Genomic DNA, 13,753 nt, shown 5'->3' on the forward strand with positions numbered 1-13,753 from the left:
GAGGAGATGAGTGGTAGCACAATAACATCCCCTAAAATGCACTTGTTATTCCTGCCTTTCTCATTCAAAGATGAAGAGGCAGCGAGCTGCCAGCGGCAAAACCTCCTCGGTAATTGATATGCGTAAGAGGCTCCTAGATCCTACCCATGCCATTCCAACTTCTACCTCCCCAGGAAAAAATGCTGTGATGGAGAGAGCAGCATTATCCTCAGGAGGGTACCACTTCTCCCTTCCTTCCCTGTCTCCCTCGCACTGTCCCCTGGGCTCTCAGAGAAATATGTTGCTTTTGAAACTTATGTGCCAGGATATTATTCAAAGATTTATGGTTCCTGATTCTTGCTACAGTCTGCTTTTGTGGCTTTGTTTACTTGGCAGGGTGAGGGAGGGAGGAGGGAACTGGATTAGCCTCAAAACCCCACAACAAAAGGCAGAAAAGCGCTGCTTTAGGCATTTAATAATCTGCATTTCTAGAGAATTACTGAATATGCTGGAATTATCTCTTGAAAATCTAGTGTATTTTAAAAGAGTTAAGAAACACTTCACATCAAAATAGATTTGAAATCAACAGGAGTTTTGTTCTGATCTGGTAACCACTGTCACATACCATAAGAAAAGAGCAAAACAAAATGTTCTGGTTTTACTTACTTTACCTTTAGAAGCATAAACATTACACCGATAAAAATAATCAGAACCACTGGGATCCAAGCACTGGGAAAAAGAAAGGCAAACAATTTCAGTTTTAGGTCAAGTGAAAAATTTTCTTCCCATTTTTAAAGACCTTTACAGCTGAGAGGAGACTACAGTATTTCCCTGAACATCCTGTGAGGAGAGAACTGGAGTATTGGTTTTGTTGACTTTTTTTTTTTTTTTTAGGAGTGGAAGAAAGCTACCTAGTCTTTGGTCATGGTATTGGACAGATATCATGCAGTGGCTGAAAATGCTAATTTGCTTAATTGCATTAGTCCACTCCCCTCCTGTTATGGGAATTCAAGCTTCAATGGCAAATTCAACCTCCTAATGAGATTATGGTGCCATTCCCAATATGAGGCTGTGGGGTGGCAAAGGAGCCCGGTGTTTCCGTGGTGACTGGCTGAGTGGTTAACCCTGGTAAGATGGGGTGGAGGGGAGAATCAGCCTGAGTGACAGTACTTCATCCTTTAAACTTCAGTTCATGGCTGAGCAAAGCAGAAATAGTGCCAAGCAATGACCATGGGGAAATTACCCTTGTTTTAATCTATGTCTCCTCCAGCTGATGTCAGTAGAAGGGGACAAGACAAAGGACCTCAAGCTGTGGTAAAGATCATTAAAACAGAAGAATATAAAGCCATGGACATGCCTGTGCCATCTATTAAATATTAATATTAGTTGAATGCAGATATTTTTCTTTGTTATGCTGTTTGATACTATCATTATTATTATACCTTTAATCCATTTCATGTCGTTTTACTCCTTTTTAAAGCCCCTTTGTAATGAAGGTGCCTTTTAGTCAGTTCCACCAGCTAATCAGATTGCTTTCCCTTCATTACTCACATTGAGCTTTTAAAGCCTGAAGCCTAAGCTAACTGGAATATATGGTCATGATTTAAGTAATGTGGAAGAGCTGAAGCTGTGCCAGAAACACAGCACATGGCTACGCTTTTATTGCCTTCATATTAAGAGCAGGTGAGATGCTTTTGAATCAGGGACTGTTCAATCAAAAACATGCCCAATTACTGTACAGGAGTATAACAGTGTGAGAAATGGATTTGTAAAGAATTCCCATATCTGTAAAGAATTCTCACATCTGTTCACATAACAGATGTGTTTATCACTCACATATTTCAGTGGAAACAACTAATACCCTTTTTTGCCATTTATCCAATAAATTTTGTGAAGACAAATGCAGGGCAATGTTAAAGAGATCAAGTCTGTGAATAAAGAACAACAATAATTTTTTGGGAGTATATTATTTTTTTCCCAAGGCAAAGATATTTCTGAGTCAGAGGACAATGCTGCCCACATGCAATTAAGGAGTCTATAACCCACACACACGGTTCCCCTGAGCCCAGTTTAGTTCACAGCAGTGCAAATCTAGAGAATTTCCATAGTGGTCAGTAAAGTTAAGCTGTTGTAAAAAACACCCACAAAGGCAAAACTGTTAACTCTTTTCCCAAGCCTGCGTATGTGAGAAAAGATTGGAGACATATGACCGTGGGCAAGGCTGAATGAAGGGATTCAAGGGCTAGATGAATTCAAAGGTGATAAAAAACTTACAGTGACCATCAAGCACCACTGGCATGTGATTTGCCTCTCTGGTATGTGGCTGCTGCCCAGGAGCGTGGTGGTGGGGAACAACAACCTGGTGCAAGGGCAAGAAGAAGAGGAGATACCATTACTACATGACACCACCAGCAGCAACTCCTAATTCCTCTACGCTCTAATTTAGTACAACTGAGAGTGTCATCAATTGCTGAAATATTTTCACTATTTTTAAACCTCAGGGACCAAATGGAAATCACATTTTAAAGATGGAAACTTAATTAGGGTTTTTGAGTAGTCATTTACCAAAGGAGAAGCGACAAGGGCAGCTCTACATTCCTTACCTCTCCTCAGGGAAGGTTTCTGATGTCTGCTGCCGCCGATCCATGTGGTGTTTCTTTTATTGTGGATTTGTTTGTGATGGCTCCCGGCAGATCAGTTTGATGTAGCTGGTCATCAGGGTTAAAATGGAAGAATCAATAAGTTTCTCAGTTTGCGTTTTTGTTTTCCTCAGCACTTTTAGGAAAGCCTGTAATTCTCATAGTCACGTCCTGACCTTGATTCCCAAGATCATCTATTTTTGAAGATACCTACACTGTAATCAAAGCTGCCATTATGGCATTGCTAGTTACACGTGTAACAGCTTTCATCTAGCTAGGCTCAGATTAAAGGTTCCTGCAACATTTAGGCTGCTGAAGCCAATGGGAGGAAGGCTGTTGCAGCAGTGGAGCCCTTATAGCCCCACAGGGGATGCTGGGCATCCACTTGTGAGGGCCAAGAGCTTGGTGGCCCTTCCAATGACAGGTCCTGCCTCTATGGCTCTGCTGGAGTCACACTTTTGCCTCCTAGAAAAACCTTGTTAGCCCCATCATGATCAATTGCCTGCAGTTAGGTCTTTAAAACATGACCTTCTTCAGCCCTTCAACCCAAGTATTTATTAAGTGCATGGACAATTTTGCTCATTAAGTTCTCACAGCCCATGTGGGGTGAGAACAGCAGCTACTGTTGTGGCTGTGACACACATTTGCAGCTCCTCCCCTTCATCTCTGGATTTTTTTTCTGAACATTTTTTTGTCTTGGCTTTCTTCAAGTTTCTTTGTTTCCTGTTGCTCTAGAGCTCCGGAGAAGCACTTCTGGTATATTTCTGAAAGTTCAGCAGGATCATTAAGTTAGCAGTTTAAGAGGCTGAGAGGCTGGGAAGAAGGCAAGATAATCAGAGCACATTTATAAGATATTTAACACATAATAAAGTACAATCAAATATTTTGATAAATAAATTAGGGGCCTAATCTCTCTTGGCTTTCCTAACAGTGACAGAGATGACTCGTTCTGATTCCACTTGGTGGAGGAACCTAATTTAAGCATCCAGATTTAGATGAGTTAGTACATGATGTGATGACTCCTTCCCACTCCTGTTCATTTTTCTACTGCTCACATGGGTAGGAAATTCAGATGTATGATACTTTTTTTTTTTACCCTGCCACATGATGTGACCCATTATTGTTGATGAGAAGAGATTAACCTTTCGAAATGTGAGGATGAAATTACATTCTTTTTCAGGACTAGAGACACAAGCTAATATAATAATGTAGAGCCTAGGAAAGAGCTACAGAGACACCCAAATCTCAGATCTGAAATTTGTTCCTATAATGAGAAAAACAGAACCAATAAATGGTTATTTAAAGAGGCTCAGGATCACAATCCCAACCAATTCTGCTTTGGCCAGGAATAAAGAACAGTTAAGAGAGTAAGGATGCAAACCCAAACCTCCACCCACAGTTTCACTGGGAAAAAAAAGACATCTTTCAGATGGATTTTGCCATTGACTAATCCTGCAACAGTAAGAATTTTTATTAGCATTAAGAGGCCTAGGAACTAAAATGATCTCTTAAAATGCAGCCCCAACACTGTCTGGAACTGAATTTTGGGTGTGTAACATGCACTCACAACAGACTTTGGCTGCACTATGTTTTGAACACAGCTGCGAGCACTCATGTAGTTATTCCCTTAGAAACATCCATCTTGGTTATGGAAATATTAGGAAATATGGTTCTGGAAATCTCTGAAAAATAACTACCAGTCCTTATGAGAGATCACTCTTATCTCATGAGATCATCTCATCTCTTCTCTTCATCAGACCAGAAGAACTGTGGAATATAGGCAATATTATGTAGAAATTAGCAAAATTTGGGTATGGAGGAAAAGAAATACCAGGATATACCTTTGTTATCCTGCATTATCATAAAATATAAACAAACGGGAGAAAATGCTTTCATTTTTCCAATTCAGAATTTGAGGGATTCCTAAGTTACAGCTCTGCCACGGGCAAGGGGTCAAGGACATTTGTCCCTTCTCAATGCCAGCAACATTTTCAGACTACCTGACATATGCTTAGGTTCTTGTGTATCCACAGGGGAGGAAGAAAAGGGTGTAATGCAATGGGCATTAAGTAGGTTCATCCAATTGTTGTGGTTTACCCCCAGCTGGCAACTAAGCATCACACAGCCTCTCAACCACTGCCCTCCCTATCAGTGGGGTGGAGGAGAGAGTAGGAAGACTCAGACTCATGGGTTGTGATAAAGACAATTTCATGGGGCAGAAAATTAAGAAAATAATAATTATAAAATATAATAATTTGAATATACAAATCAAGTGTTGCACAGTGTGATAGCTCACCACCAACTGGTACCAGTCAGTTCCTGAGCAGTGGCCCCCAGCCAGCTCCCCCCCAGCTCATATACAGAGCATGATGCCATATGGTATGGGATATCCCTTGGGTCAGCTGGGGTCAGCTGTCCAAGCTTTGTCCCCTCCCAGCATGTGCCTCTCCTGCCTTCTCACTGTCAGGGCACAAGAAGCTAAAAAGTGCTGTAAATTGCTCAGCAACAATGGGAAACAGCAATGTGTTTCAAAACTTAAATTTAAGTTACTGTCATACTAAATCCAAAACAGAACACTGGACCAGTTACTAGGAAAAAAATTAACTTTGTCCCAGATGAAACCAGGACAGAAAATGCAGAAAATACTTACCTACATTAATGCATCTCCCTTTTGGTTCTACTGTCTTGCACATCACTTGGAATGTCATATTAAATATTGCAATGCTAGAAAAAGAGGTTTTGCTGCTGAAGTTGACATAGTTTCAAGAAAAGATGAGGGCTGAAGTTTTCTGTCCACCACAAATGTAGCCTGACATATTGTATGTTTCAGAAACAAAGTACATACAGACCATTTCTAGTTGAAAGATGCTTCCACTCATACGCTAATGATTTTGTTGGCAAGATCTAGACTATGCTTTTAATATTGTCAACATTTGCTTCAGTTTCTCTCTTCCATTTCAACCTGTCTGCTTCTTTCTTACTTCCTTCATTTTCCATTCCTTCTAATTCTGCTCCCCCTGCAGTAGTGCTCTGGAGGCTCCTGGGAGTCCTGTCCAGTGGGTCCATGCATGGGATGGGACTTTCATATGACAGATCCTTGGATCCTGGTCCAAGGGTCTGAGCCCTGCTTGCTGGGGCTGCCAGAGGGGTGCTGATGTGCACAGTGCTCAGCCAGCTCCCTTCTGAGTGGCAAGAGGCTGCTTTGGTGGCTCATCTGACACACCAGGAGCTCAGCTTGGCTCAGCTAGAGCTGACAAGGCAGGCACTTCCCCCACTAAATCTGACAGCCTGACAATACAGGTTTACTCCTAAGGAGGACAATTTCCTTGCCAATATTTGCTTGACTAGTCTCATGGGTATGAGACTTCCTCCTTTTCCACTTTCACTCTCGCATGCAAGTCCAATCTACTTGTGACATACTCCCATCCATTTTCCATTTTCCATTTTCATTTTATCCATAACCACTCCTGTAATTCTCTTCCCTAAAGTAGCAGTGGCCAGGCACACGGAGTGGTTGAAGTCCTGAGTGGTTACTGAGCTCCTGAGCCCTCACTAACACAGATTTGCATGGGGTAAAATGAGTCAGAAGGGGACAATGGATGTCCCTCTCTCACTGAGGAGAGAGGTCAAGGTGCTAGCCATGGCTGAGACACTTTCTAATGAGGAGCTTTTAAGGGAGAGCAAAGATGAGGCTGTCCAGATGTGCTACTGCAGTGTGCCAGAGGAGGAAGGACACAGGCCCACCCTACTGAAACTCCTCACAGGAGAGTGAGGGGATCTGAGGAAAGGAGGAAAACTCCTCACAGGAGAGTGAGGGGATCTGAGGAAAGGAGGAAAGCATAAGGCACTGAGTGGCCCAAGCAAGGCAGGACAGATCTGACTCCCAGCTGAGTTACCACCTGGTGTGCAGCACTTGAGACATGAGGTCTGGCTGTCCCACACACCTACCCACATTTGCATTCACCTCTTATTAATCTTAATTACTCTTCTGTTTTGCTATAGGAGGGAGATGTGGACCTTTAAAGGCATACTGCTTTGAGAAAGCCATCACTGCAGCATAACCTCCTCCTCTTCTCAAGGAAGAGACCTGACAAGTTACTTTTCTCTGAAACCACTGACTTGCTAAAGTTTTTTGATAACTGAAGCATACAAAAGAGCTCCATATTAATTCAATAGGAATTCAGTTTCTGGATGGCAGCTGATTAGAACCGGATGACTGATTCAATTAAAGAACCCTGATGCCTGCAGATCAAACTGATAAGTGATTTACTGTAGGGATTGCTTTTTGAGAGATGGGCAGGCACCTGGAAGAAAATGTCTAATTTTAATTTAGACCACTTCATCAGACAAACCCCTCTTTTAGTTGTTTTTGTCTCTCAAACACTGATATTTACTTATGATGCCTACTTAGAATTGTGTAGTGCATAGCAAAAGTTGGTCTCATTGCAGAAAAACTGAAGTTCACTTTTTATTACTGGCCAAATTGCATGGTGTGTCCATTAGGAGGAAAAGGAGAAGTTGAACTGTTCAGAATAGCTCTCTTCCATCCTCCTTTGAGTTTCATTATCAGTGACATTTTCTATTTCAGCAGACACCTAAACTTTCTTTATGAGCTTCCAGTGCAGCCTGACACAACCACCACTATTTAAATCTCTCCTATACAAATACATTTTATCCATAATTTTTATCTTATGACCCAGGAAGACATAAAACTCAATTTACTCATTAACCTTAGCTTTCTGAAACTGCAATTACTGCCCTGTGCACAGTCAGTAATTGAATTGAAAAGAGGTAGCATGCAAATGCCAGCCAGTGCTAGCTACTGCTAAACAGATAATCCAGCATGCTCACTAAAATTGCATGTGGCACACGGACAGCAGGTAAAGAAGCAGAGCATTAGAAAGGAAAATGCACAAAGTAGCATGTGAAGGGATTAAGAAGATGCAAAAGACCAGACTCACAGTGAAATCACTCAGTGGGAATAAAAACAACATTATATTAGCTTAGGTTTACGATTACAGCTAATAGCATGCAGTTATTACTTTTGCATTGAAAAGCTTTTTCTGAGTGGATGGTTTCACCACAGAATCAGGTCTTTTCTCCCTGCCTTTTGTAATTCAAGATGCTGGCTAGCATTTTATATAGCCTAGTGTCTCCTGCCCCAGCTGTCATGAAAGAGATCAAGACATTACAAGTAAGGACTGGCCTAACAGAATGAGATTCAACTTGAAGTGTGCTTGTCTTTCAACATTGTTACTTTCCATTTTTTTCCTCCCACTGAAGCATGAGTGTATCCAGGCTTGCAGACAGTGCTTTTCCATTTTTCAGCTTGATCTATGTGTAGATGATCCTGGTCTCTTGCAGCTACATTTCATGTCTCGTCATGGCCCTTGCAGAAGTATCTCACTGGTTGTCTGAGTGCATTTATCATGGGACCTCATATCCCTCTCACATTTCACACATTTTGTTTAGCTTCCTGGTCCAGTCCTAATTCCTTAATTTCTTCCTTCACTACTGGGAAATGCTCCAGTAAGTAAAAAATGCCACTTAAAAGCTTGTCTCACCATGGTTCTGAACCGATACAAGGCATACCTGCATGAGTATTTTCATTCAGATCAGGACCATTCCCTCTTGCTGCACTTTGGTTCATGCCACAAAACTGTGCTGGAGGACACAAAGAGGACCTACTCAAGGAGTCTCAAGCAGAAGCTGTTCTTCAGGAGCACAGGCAGCAAATTCCGACTGCTATTGGCAGCCTCTGCCCAAGGCCAGACTACAACAAGCCCCAAGCAATCCCTTCCCTAGCAAGAACTCAGAATTTCAGCAGAACTGCTCATTTTGGATCACATCACTCTTAAAGACTGACATAGCACCCATAACATAAGCATACACAACTTTCTCCTGTTTCAATTTGGATCTACAGCTATGTATAGAAAACAGCAAGTTATTTTGCTAATCTTTTTGTTGTAAATGATGCCTCTTTAATCTGGTGGTTATTAGAGTAGTTTTATGGTTCTCCTCTTTGGCTGAACTTGTCTCAGCCTGACTGGTAACCTTGGTTTAGCTTGCTTAGCTGTAACAATTTTTTTCCCCCTAGTGATCTGACAGCTACTCCCCATTCTATGTACTTTTGCTTATTTTAATCACATGATGTAATAATTTTTGTAGAGGCAATGGTGGCAGCTGGTTATTCTACATAGAAAGATGCATTTGGGACTCACACATACAGCAGCCAGTGCAATTATACAGGAATAACAGTAAGGCCTTCAAAGTGGGAATACTGGATGTGGTCTAGACAAATACAGGCATGGGTTGATAAGAGGAAGGTTGGAATCACACTAAGGATGCAAATACTCATCAACAGTAAATTAAAGAAAGATATTCACTACTTGAAACTGGACAAAACTAGTGTTAGGAGCACAAGAGAGCAGACAGCATTATCCAACACAAGAAAAATGCACTGTATATTGTAAATGCAGACGAGATGCACTTGCAGACCAGTGAAAAAAGCAAGGTCCATTGAAGCATCAGCAAACATGAAAATAGCCCCAGGTGGAACCTAGAGTGAGGAAGAAGTTGCCAACATCACATTCCTCTTGGCAAGGAAGAGGAGGAAACCCAGTCAGAAACACCACACCCCACTCAGTGTGTGTGCATGTGCTTGTGTGCTTTTCTGTACAACAGTTTAAATTTGTTGTTTTTCATACAGTGAGAAGTATTAATTTAGTTGGATAATAGGGACTGTGAAACTTAGTAACTGGAGTAAAATCTCAGTAACCATGTATTGCATTTTATTTAAGTCTACTGAAGTTTCAGTTACATGAACATTAAATTCTTGGCTTCTCAAATAAGGCATGTCCTCATTTTTGCTTATAACAACACTTTGAGAATAACAAACTGATTTGAATTAAGATGTGTTTCGTTGCCAGTTTAATCCTTGTCTGGATGCAGAGTTCACAAAAACCTGCAAAAGGGAGTTATTTTGATATAGATTTGTATCCAGCACCAGTGGTGCTGGATGTAAAATGTAACCAAGCTTAAACTTTTAAATGTGTCAATGTGGAGATTTTCAAAGCTTTTGGACTGCTTTTAATCTGCACACAAGGTGACAGAAATAGTGTAACTTGCCTGTGCTTTCTTTGGTGTGGTGACTATACTTGTCTTGTACAAAAACCAACCATTTTTTCTTCCCCCTCTCACACACATTCTACTGAGGAGAATTCTCTAAGGGACATTGGAGAGACATCGATTCGGGATAGCTGTTAGATACTATAATCAAAGAACATAAGTCATGTAGAAAAATAATATTGTGGATCTAAGAATATCTGTTATAACCAGCCATCACAGACGGATTAAATCAGCTGGACTTTATTTACCTGGATTTATACAAAGCCATTCTACACATCTCTTGCTGAAGGTTCCTAGAGATACTAAGATGCCATGGAACAAAAGTCCTGTTCTGGATAAATTGCTGATTAAATGATAAGAAGGTATTGTGTAAACTGACGCTGAAACCACATTTTTTTTTAATGTAGTTCTGGCCCTCTTGAAAAGGGATGATAAAAAAAAAAAGGTGTACAAAGGAGGGCTGTAAGGATGTTTAAAGGTATGAAATGCCTTCAATAACAGGAACAACTGAAGATAACAGAACTTGCCAAGACTGCAAAGGATATGACTGATGGAAACACTTGATACAAGATCTTAAAATTATGGGAAGTTATTTTACCATAGAAATGGTAGAAAGGAAACAATTGTTCAGCTGTTTCTTCCTGTAAGAGAATGCTGGGGGAATGAAACAAATTAGTGGACGATAAATTCAAAATTAAAAAAAACTCCACTTTTTCCCATAGTCTATTTTTATGATGTAGCACTTACCACCACAGTATATTGAAGATATCAATAATCCACATGGGTCTAAAAAAATGCAAGCAATTGGACCAATTCCTGAGAAAAAAAAATTGCTATTATGATTCATCAGCTCAGGGACAGCAGTTTACCATCAAGACTTCCTGCCCAGCAGGGGAAAAACTTTATTTTCTGTAAATCCTTGTCTATTTTAGGATTGCAGTGGGGAAAAAGCCTCCATTTTATGTTTGTTGATAACACAGGGGATTAAGTTAATGAGGTTAGAGCAGCCCTTCCATCTCTCTGTTCTTAAAAATCAAAACTGCACTGGAACAAAAAAAGCAATGCCCTTATCCAGAGGTCATCTCTGGCTGCAAATGCATGTTCTGGTCTCCTCTTCTTGCCAGTGGTTGTTGGAGCTCTTTGGATTTTGTCCTTCTCCCCTGACATGCCACCAAAACCCCATTAGGGGCAGCTGCAGTATCCTGCAAGAAGGACTACAGTCAGAGGCCTGGAGCATAAAGTAATTTTATAATTTGGCAGTTAAAACATTTTGGCTTCCTTCCCTCTACTGCCTTCCACTACTGCCTTCCCTCTTTCCAGGCAAGCTTGGACAATTCCATAAAGCCTGTGTTTACATGGCTACTGTGAATCTGCATCACCATCCCTGAGGAAAAACCCTGACTTCTTTCTTCAGTGCTGGCCAGCTTTTAGGGACCCAAACTCTTACAGCAGCTAGGAAAGGTGTCTGTGGGATTGTGTGTATTAACATACTGAGACACACATGGCAGATTTTATAATCCTGAAATACAACATAAGGCAGCTTTATAGAACGTGATAAGGAACTTTGGGTTAGAAGAAAGCATAACAACTTTAATCTGAACAAGCAACTTAATTCCCTCATCACAACTAAAATCATAGCCAACACCAATTAGGATTCTTCTTTTCTAGGAGCCAAAATCATCTTCAGGAAAGGAAATAAAAATTAAAACTTTTAAACAAAATTTTAAAAAAATATTCCAAAACTATCTGTTAGGATCTACAGGGAGCTGGATTCTTTGGCAAGGGCTGGCACATGGCCAGACTGACATTAAATTTTATTTTAATAATATCAGTCCTGTAATCCTCTGTGACATAACAGTATCCTTAATTATTTAGTACCTAGCATTAAAATAAAAAGTTTACCTCTACAATTTTAAGGAAAACACCCTTGACAAGAGACAATTTACCTATATTTTGGCCAGAGTTAGAAGGAAAAATAGTTTCACTCCAGGCCATCTAATCAAGTACAGAAAACAGATTCCACAGGAAATTCTAAGAATAAAAAAATTGTTATGAGTCCTGAGCAAAAGCAAGGTAATAAATCATACTGAGGGTGGGGTTTTGGCTTTTGTGATGGCTTTTTTTGGTGCTTTTTGTTGTTTGTTTTTGCTTTTTGTTTGTTGTTTGGGTGGAGTTTGGTTTTTTCCCCCCCCACTTTGATTCATTTGTTAGGAAATTGAGAAGGCCCACCTGGATACTTACTGATTTTTGAATAAGTCACTGAAGGGGATCATCAAGAAGTACAACTGAACAGATTGTATCTATCATGCAATTAGCTAACTGGAAGTTAATTTAGAAGAGCTTTTCTGTCAGAAAACATACTTAAGAAAACAAAGTGTCTTTCTAATACTTCAGTACTTCCTTCCTTGCACCAAAACAACACACTCGTGCATTTCTTTGGCTATATTTCCAGTGCCCACAGCTAAGCACCGGTTTAGTTGCTGCTTTGGAAAAAGCAGGAGTTGTGCCGGAAGAGGCGTTTGCTCCGGAGGAAGCGGTGGGAAGGAATTGCTCATCCAGCAGGGCAGGGAACAGACTCCTCCAGTGGCAGAGCTCCACTGACCCCTAATGGACAGTCCCCAACAGTGCCTGCCCTGGCAGGAATTTCCAGCCGTGCCAGAACACCTCACATGGATCAGCACTCCTCCTCTCAGCCTAATACGAATTCTGACACCTCAGCTTTTCACTGTTTAGTGTCAACTTCTTTATTCCACCTTCGTATCTGACCGTCTGAATTGTTCTAAGAAGCCAGAAGGAAGAGGAAGGTGAACAGTGTTTAATGCAGCCATTCTGACACCTAGCTAGGACAGAGCAAATTCAACCTCAATTCAACAGCAAATTCAATTTCAAATTTAGTTTAAAAACTAAAGCAAACCGGTTTTACATCTTTAAACAAGAAATAAAAAACATTAAGGACTAACATCTCTAACTGACCCTTTTAAACTGCTTTAAAAGGAAGATGTGCAATCAGCACAATCAAGAACCTGTATAAACGATGGTAGTAATTTGAAAGGCGCAGTCCAAGTGTTTGTGCCTTTTCTCCCCAAGGAGTGACTACAGCTACCATCAGGAGAGCAATGAGACGTTTCCATTACAGGAAAAATCTCCCTGCTTCAGCAAAACTGCTACCATTTCCACTGAGTGAGAAACTGCCAGCACCAGAAGGGAGAATGAATCCATGCTGGCTGGTGCAGTTTCTTTTTGTCTTTCACAGGCTGCAGAGATGAACTCATGGCAATGAACTCCCAACACAGAAAAGTGACCAAGCTGGAAACAGGCTGAATTTCCTACTCCCTGTCCAGAAAAGGGTTTTGTTTACATTCTTTTTTTACTAGTTTGGTTGCTCTGTTGCCCTTTTCCTATGCACCTTGGTTTCCTTCCTACCCCAGAAATGTACCTGCTATAAATCTTCCAAACTAGAGAAATTTTGATGTGCAGAAGTAATGGCCAGTCAGCAGAACAGCCCTGTTTAGACAAATAGCACTAGTTTGGATGAACTAAAAATCTCTGCCTAAGTCAAAAAGACCCACCAAATTTCAAATCCTGCTTAAATCTAGCACTTGGAGTAATGATCACTTTATGGTATCACTTTCACAAACAAAAATGCTAAAAGGCAACCAATTCAGGCAAACCCTTTGCTGTCAGAAATTCCTGCCCCTTCAGTGTGGTGACATAAATTAACAGATTAAATGAAATTACATTAATCTGTGGTTAACAGAGCCTCTTGGGAGACAGTCTTAAAGGGTAAAGGAGTCCAAGAAGGCTGGACATGCTTCCAGAAGGAAATCTTAAAGCTGAAGTTGCAGGCCATCCCCTTGTGCTGAAAGATGAGCTGTCAGGGAAGAAGACCGGTCTGGCTGACCAGAGCTTTGGCTGAAACTCAGGAAAAAAAGGTTTGTGACCTTTGGAAGAATGGGCAGGCAACTAAGGAGGACTACATGGATGTGCTGAGGTTATATAAAGAGAAA

At 40.8% G+C, this 13,753-nt stretch overlaps 1 long non-coding RNA gene across 1 annotated transcript; it reads right to left on the reverse strand.

Annotated features, from left to right (window-relative positions):
- Positions 1-845: 845 nt before the first annotated feature.
- LOC135308655 (uncharacterized) lies at positions 846-8,700 on the reverse strand. Its single transcript, XR_010369034.1, has 2 exons — positions 2,583-8,700; positions 846-2,338 (listed from the first exon to the last, which is right to left on the reverse strand). It is a non-coding gene; the product is annotated as an uncharacterized LOC135308655 (long non-coding RNA).
- Between the last annotated feature and the right edge of the window lie 5,053 nt (positions 8,701-13,753).

This window comes from Passer domesticus, chromosome 1 (assembly GCF_036417665.1).
Source record: "Passer domesticus isolate bPasDom1 chromosome 1, bPasDom1.hap1, whole genome shotgun sequence".
Lineage (NCBI taxonomy): Eukaryota > Metazoa > Chordata > Aves > Passeriformes > Passeridae > Passer > Passer domesticus.